The 7,500-nt window shown below is 30.5% G+C and overlaps 1 protein-coding gene across 5 annotated transcripts in view; it reads left to right on the top strand.

Moving 5' to 3' along the window:
• Positions 1–7,500, top strand: part of LOC100538212 (uncharacterized) — a 35,509-nt gene that overhangs the window by 10,657 nt on the left and 17,352 nt on the right. Inside the window, exons 1-2 of one of the 5 annotated variants that reach the window (XM_087303428.1) lie at positions 2,693–2,900; positions 3,035–3,063. The exons of 1 other annotated variant lie outside the window; for it this stretch is intronic. The gene's annotated coding sequence lies outside the window, so the exon portion shown is untranslated. Of the gene's footprint in view, positions 1–2,692; positions 3,064–7,500 lie in introns of those variants that run through there. 3 more of the 5 variants (XM_087303426.1, XM_087303427.1, XM_087303429.1) reach the window with 3 other exon arrangements.

Raw genomic sequence — 7,500 nt, 5'->3', positions numbered from 1 at the left:
AATTTGTAACCTGGTTAATAGTGGCTGCTTCCGAAACCGCATACTTCTATACTATACAGTATACTAAAATCAGTATGCGAGCCGAGTAATACGTCTGAATTATTCGAAAATCTTACCCCACCCCTAAACCCAACCGTCATTGGGGGATGAGCAAGTCATGCTAAATTGTACGAATTAGATCGTACAAACTCATACGAATTAGCCACTAAATCAAAAAGTTACCAATTGCCGTGAGATTGTGTTGGAATAACATACCTTGTGATTGACCCTTCAGAATCAAGTATTCTAGAGCGTTGTGATAAATGTTGTTGTTAATGTGAAAAGTAACCTACAGCTTGACTTTTTTGTCAATTTTTTTCATTGATATTGCTGTTTACTCTGACTGTGGTAAAGTGTGTTTTGAAAATAATGTACTCTGCGTAATGCCTATGTATTATATATGTATATATATTTATATATATATATATATATATATATATATATATATATATATATATTTATATATATATATATATATATATATATATATATATATATATATATATATATATATATATATATATATATATATATATATATATCCTGCTGAAAAATCCAGCTTAAACCAGCTTAGGCTGGTTGGCTGGTTTTAGCCGGTTGACCAGCCTGGTTTTAGAGGGGTTTTGGCCATTTCCAGGCTGGTTTCGAGCCATTTCCAGCCTGGTCTTAGCTGGTCAGGCTGGAAAATTACCAGCCAAATCCAGCTAAAACCAGCTTGACCAGCCTGGTTTAAGCTGGATATAGCTGGTTTTAGCTGGACTCCCAGCTTGGCTAGGTTGTTCAAGCTGGTTTTAGCTGGTCATCCAAGAGTTGTAGTAAAAAAAGTTATTTATGTCAAAAGTATTAAAACAAATTTCAATCACAAAATGTACCTTTGTTTTCAATATTGAGCATATATTTACTCAGTATACTACTACAAGGATAACATCTATATAATATTTTATATGTAATTTCTTTTACGTTGTTAGTTAGCAATTATTTGTGTTGAAGATTCCAAGTAATTTTGTCTTATGAATGAAACAGTGATGTGTGAACGCTTGCTGCCCTCTAGTGGAAATCTTTGTTAAGACATGTGATGCGAATGAGAGACCTAAAAGCGCGTTCCCGTCACTGAATAAAAATGGGGAAAATGGACTTACCTCATAGATATATACACTGATAGTGTATATACTGTATACACTGATAGTGTATATATCTATGGACTTACCTCACAAAATGTAAACTCGAAATTGCGAGCTTTTAATTTAGAAATGGGAGATATAAAGTCAGAATTCTGAGAAATACAGTTGCAATTGCTAGTTAATGCTGTCAGAATTCTGACTTTGTATTTTACAATTATGAGAAACAGAGACAAAACTGATAATAAAAAAAATAAATGAATTAAATAATTTTTGTTAAAAATGAATAAAAATATTTTAATACTACTTCCACTAATTTTACAAAAAACGACCAATGTTTTAATACACATAGCGTGAAAACAGTAGGCTAATAAAAATAATAATAATAAAAAGAAGAAGAAAGTTTCCGAGAGATGGGTTGCTGTTGAAAGGGCATCTGCTGTGTGAAAATGTGCTAGATAAGTTGGTGGTTCATTCCGCTGTGGCGACCCCAGATTAATAAAAGACTAAGCCAACAAGAAAATGTATAATAATAATAAAGCTTTTACATTACTAAGCATTTTTGGTACTAACTGTAATCAATGCACAATAAAACGTTTTCTACATTTTACAGTAGCCTACACTTTATAGTAAACTCTATAGTAAAATCATAAGTACATTTTAAGGTGCCTTAAACACTTGTGCATTAGCCTTTTGGTCAAGTGCCGTTATATACATTTTAGATAATTTCTTTTCATTTAAATTATTTGCTGTGACTGTTTTTCTTAAAAATAATGAGAAAACTTTGATTTATTCTTTCACAATACACTTTTTTTTTAAATATGCACATGAAAGACAGCATTTTTATTGTGTACACTGTAAAAAGTGGAAACTTAAACAAATTACTTTGACTTGTTACAATTAAATGAATTAAGTTTAGGTGTAACATGTTTTAGTAATTTATTTATGGCAAGTATAAGTGTTTTTCATTATCAATAAGGATCAATACTTGTATTTGCCACAAAACAAAAAGTATTATTATTATATTAACATGGTAAGGGAGTTATTTGTACTGTAATCAAAGTATTTTTATTACTATTATTATTATATTAACAATTTTAAATTGAATGATTTGTACTGTACTGTTCCATTCTTGTTTCTCGAATAAATTACTGAAATTTGTGAAGGAATAACCAATTACTGAAAACTGTCATAAATTAAGTTTGTCAAACTTAATTCATTTAATTGTAACAAGTCGAAGTAATTTGTTTAAGTTTTCTCTTGTTACAGTGTAATTAGGCCCTCTAAAAACAAAATATGCATATTGATAATAATAAATTGCAAATAACAAATAATGATTTAAGTATAAATAATAATAAAAATAACAATAAATAACATTAAAACAATAACGTTTTTATAGCAAGTGCAATATCGATTTTTTTTTCGTTGTTTAAACTTTACAAGGCCATTTACACTAAACTCAATTCTTCTGTAACTTTAATTTTTTTTTCTGCTAATACTCCTACCCTCCTACCCTAGATTTTTACAGCCATAGAGACACTTTGAACTTGAACTTTGATTATAGTGGCATTGACACACCTGTTCACGCCGTGACAGTAAATGTTACTTCCGGTGCTGGGATTTGATCCATTGAAAAATCTGAGGGAGCATATTTACATACGAAATTGGGATTTACAGTGTGTGTTTCCTGCAGTGAAATGAGCGGTCACCTTTTCACTCGTATAAATATATTTATCTGAAATGGTAAGATGTAGAAATAATTAATGTTATGTGTAAATTATAGCTGAGTCTCCGATTCAAACTCGAGACCCAACGGAAAAGTTCAGCGACTTTAACGGACGTTTCACTCATGTACAACAATATTATGTTTGTGGTAGTTTTCGTCCAGTTACTACGTTAGTGAATGGTGAGTAGACTAATCGTTTTTATTTTATAAATTTTATCATATTGAAAGCCTACACAACATTTCGAAAAACTGATTTATGTGACCCTTAACATAAAAATATTTAAGTGTTCATTCATGAATCATGAAATGTAATGAATTATACATCACCTGTAGGCCTAAGCTGAATAATTAAGGTTTTCATTGATCTGACGTTTGGTAGGATGATTATATTTGGCTGAGATATGTGACAATCAAGAATAGGGTTCAAACTATCAAGAATACTGGGAAAATCGCCTTTAAGTGGCACATTACTATTCAAAAAATAGTTTTTGATATAAATACAGTGTAAAATTTACATAATATCTTCATGGACATGATCTTTACCTAATATTTACATATTTTTGGCATGAAAGAAAAATATATAATATTTAGCTATGGCTATGGAAAAAATATATACACCTGCATCATATTGTATTGTTGACTAGTTTCACAAACTATAATTCCAGGACAATTTGTAATATTTATGTCGATGTAAAGTAACTGTCTATATATAAAAAATCATTTGTGCGAATCGCAACTGCTTAATTCCCATGCATTAACTGTATGTGACCCTGAACATAAACTAGTCATATGATAAGTGTTCATTCATAAAATGTCATGATTTATACATCACCTGTAGGCCTAAGCTGATCAATACGCTTTCCATTGATGTGTGGTTTGGTAGGATGTGATATGAGATATGTGAAAATCAGGAATCTGAGGGTTCAAACTATCAAAAATACTGGGAAAATTGCCTTTAAAGTGGCACATTACTAATAAAAAAAATTGGATTTGATATATTTACAGTGTGAAAATGTACAAAATATCTTCATGAACATGGTCTTTACATAATATCTAATGATTTTTGGCATGAAGAAAGTATATAATTTTGACTATGGATATGGACAACATGCATCACATGGTATTGTTGACTAGTTTCAGATAGATAGATTAGATAGATTAATATAATTCCTGGACAAGTTGTAATATTTATGTCGATGTAAAGTCTAAATATAAAACAATAACTTGTGTGAATCAAAACTGCTTAATTTCCACATCACATCAACTGTATGTGACCCTGAACATAAACTAGTCATATGATGTGTTCATTCATGAAATGTAATGATTTACACATCACCTGTAGGCCTAAGCTGAATAATACGCTTTCCATTGATGTTTGGTTTGGTCGGATATGATTAAACATGGCTGAGATATGTGAAAATCAAGAATCTAGGGTTCAAACTATGAAAAATACTGGGAAAATCGCCTTTAAGTGGCACATTACTATTCAAAAAACAAGTTTTGATATAAATACAGTGTAAAATTTACATAATATCTTCATGGATATGATATTTACCTAATATTTACAGATTTTTGGCATGAAAGAAAAATATATAATATTTAGCTATGGCTATGGAAAAAAATATATACACCTGCATCATATTGTATTGTTGACTAGTTTCACAAACTATAATTCCAGGACAATTTGTAATATTTATGTCGATGTAAAGTAACTGTCTATATATAAAAAATAATTTGTGCGAATCGCAACTGCTTAATTCCCATGCACATTACATCAACTTTATATGTGACCCTGAACATAAACTAGTCATACGATAAGCGTTCATTCATAAAATGTAATGATTTATACGTCACCTGTAGGCCTAAGCTGATCAATACGCTTTCCATTGATGTGTGGTTTGGTAGGATATGATATGAGATATGTGAAAATCAGGAATCTGAGGTTTCAAACTATCAAAATACTGAGAAATTGGCTTTTAAAGTGGTACATTACTATTAAAAAAATAGGCTTTGATATATTTACAGTGTAAAATGTATGGAATATCTTCATGAACATGATCTTTACATACTTTAATGATTTTTGACATGAAGGAAAAATCTAGAATTTTGTCCAACACAATGTATTTTCGGCTTTTCCCAAAAAATGTACCTGTGCTTCGTATGGTATGGTACGGGTTTTACAGTGTAGCCTTGATCAGGGGTGCCCAAACTTTTTTGTATGAAGGGCCAAATCCAAAAATCATTGGGAGACATGGGCTGAAGATATGCCAAAATATTTTACATTAAAATTTCCTAATTTATTTAATAATATTTAAATATAAATAGAAAACATCACTTTGAATCGTATTAAGTTATGCAGTATAACGTTTTAAATAACTTATTGCAATAATAACAATCGCATTTATAACACATTGGAGTTCAATGCTGAATACACTAGTCAAGCAGAATCTGCCTTTGCCTTGATTTGCCCACCAGAGTCTCTGCATTGTCCTCTATCTCTCAGCTGACAGTTTGTACATTTTAAACGAAATTACAGCATTTAAAGTGAAACATTTAATTTCGGTTAGCTAAACAATTAAACAAATAAATAAAAGGTTACATGAAATTTGAGCATCCCTATCATTCTCCTTCTCTTCTCAGATGGTACGGTGGGCCAAATCATAGGTTACCACGGGCCAATTTTGCCCATCTCTACTCTAGATGAATATCTTGTCACTACTATTCCAAACAAATATTTAATTTGATATAGAGTAACTGCCTGTGGATTAAAATAAATCTTTTAATGTGTGAAATAAAATTGCTTAACCTCTTTGGTTATGTGAAATAAACTTAATTTACCTGAGAACTCAATTCTTATTTCCATTTTCTGGTCAACATTTAGTTGGGATATATATATATATATATATATATATATATATATATATATATATATATATATATATATATATATATATATATATATATATATATATATATATATATATATATCCCAGGTGAAAAGAAAGTGTACTTAAGTTGTACATTTTTAGACATACTTATCATACTTTAATTGTACTATACTAAGTGTACATTAAATGTGTTATTTTGGAACATCTTCAAGCATATTTATTGTTACTTTATATATACTTAAGATTAACTTTAAGCTACTTAAAATATGTTGTAACATACTTAATTGTGTTAAAATGAACATACTTTGAGTACAATTAAAGTGTACTTTTAAAAGTGTATTTTATTTAAAGTACATTTAAATTATGTACTTGAAATACAGTTAAAGTATATTTAAAACACAGTTAAAGTATATTTTAAGTTTAAATAAAGTGTATTTTCAGCCCAGCTGCAGTGCATTAAAGTATAGTATAAGCCCAGTTGAAGTATACTTTAAGTTGTGATAAAGTATAATTTAAGCACACCTACAGTGCAATTTAAAACTAGTAAAAGTATATTTTAAGCCTAGTAGAAGAATATTTTAAGCTTTACATTAAACATTTTACATTGTGTTATTACTATACTTTCTATACGTTTGCAGAGTACTACAAGACCTACTTTATTTCAACAATTAACAACATCATTCAGAATAATGTATTTACATTTTATTACAAATATGCTGTAAAAGTACATTACAAACACAAATAAATGCACGGCTTTTTCAATTAACAATGTACAACAGTGTGAAGTAAAGTGCAATCAAAACAGGAAAAAACATGCGTAACAAAACACATTAAACCAAACATAGAGCTGATGCTTCACTGTATCCTTAAAGTGGAGGAATTTTTTGTTGCATTTTCTGCGATGAGAGATCACACCTCAGACACTATGGTGTTTAGGAATTTTTTTACAGTGTCTGTGGAAAGAGAAAAGTATTGTTAAATATAAAAGCTATTTTCTAATATAAAATTACATGTACTGTCAAATAATGTAAAACAAAATTACTAAAAGTTATTTTAGTGAATACTATTATTTTGCTTTATTCAGTTCCCCTTGACGATAAAAAAAAAAACATTTAAAAAATGATCATGTATAGGACTAAAACATACCTAATGACCTTGTGAGGGTCCAACTGGTCCTTACAGGTTTCATTGCCAGATTTTCACGTAAGGGTGCATCTTAGGATGAGTTTTAAGGGTGCTTTCATTTTCCGGTCAACATTTAGTTAATTCAGTATTCACACAATGGCCCCTTTCACACATACAGACCTTTCCGGAAAATTGCCGGCAATTTTCCGGAAAGGTCTGTATGTGTGAACAGGTCCTTTTTGAAAATACCGGTAAATTCGTTCTGGCTATTTTCCGGAAAGAGAAGTTGTAACATTACCGGCAATTTGCCGGAATGCTGCGCTGTGTGAATGCAGAAGGAAGATTACCGTAATAAGCGCGTGCACGTCTAGAACGTGCTGACGTGAGACGTCTGCTTTAGCCAATCACAACAGTCAGACGCATTCACGTCCGCGCGGTTTGTGAGGATAAAAGCCTTTGAATATTTTTCCAGACACATTTAGCTGCTAGAAGTTAGTCAGATCACGTTTATATGTTCTTCTTAATGTCAACTGTGTAAATAATCATCGATGAGATGCTTATGATAAGCCGCTGTTTGTTTACCTTCAAGCTTTGCGTGTGCCTG

The sequence above is a fragment of the Danio rerio genome, chromosome 22, assembly GCF_052040795.2.
Source record: "Danio rerio strain M-AB ecotype USA chromosome 22, GRCz13ab, whole genome shotgun sequence".
Lineage (NCBI taxonomy): Eukaryota > Metazoa > Chordata > Actinopteri > Cypriniformes > Danionidae > Danio > Danio rerio.
The sequence above is the reverse complement of the archived record's forward strand: the minus strand, read 5'-3'. Positions and strand labels throughout refer to the sequence as shown.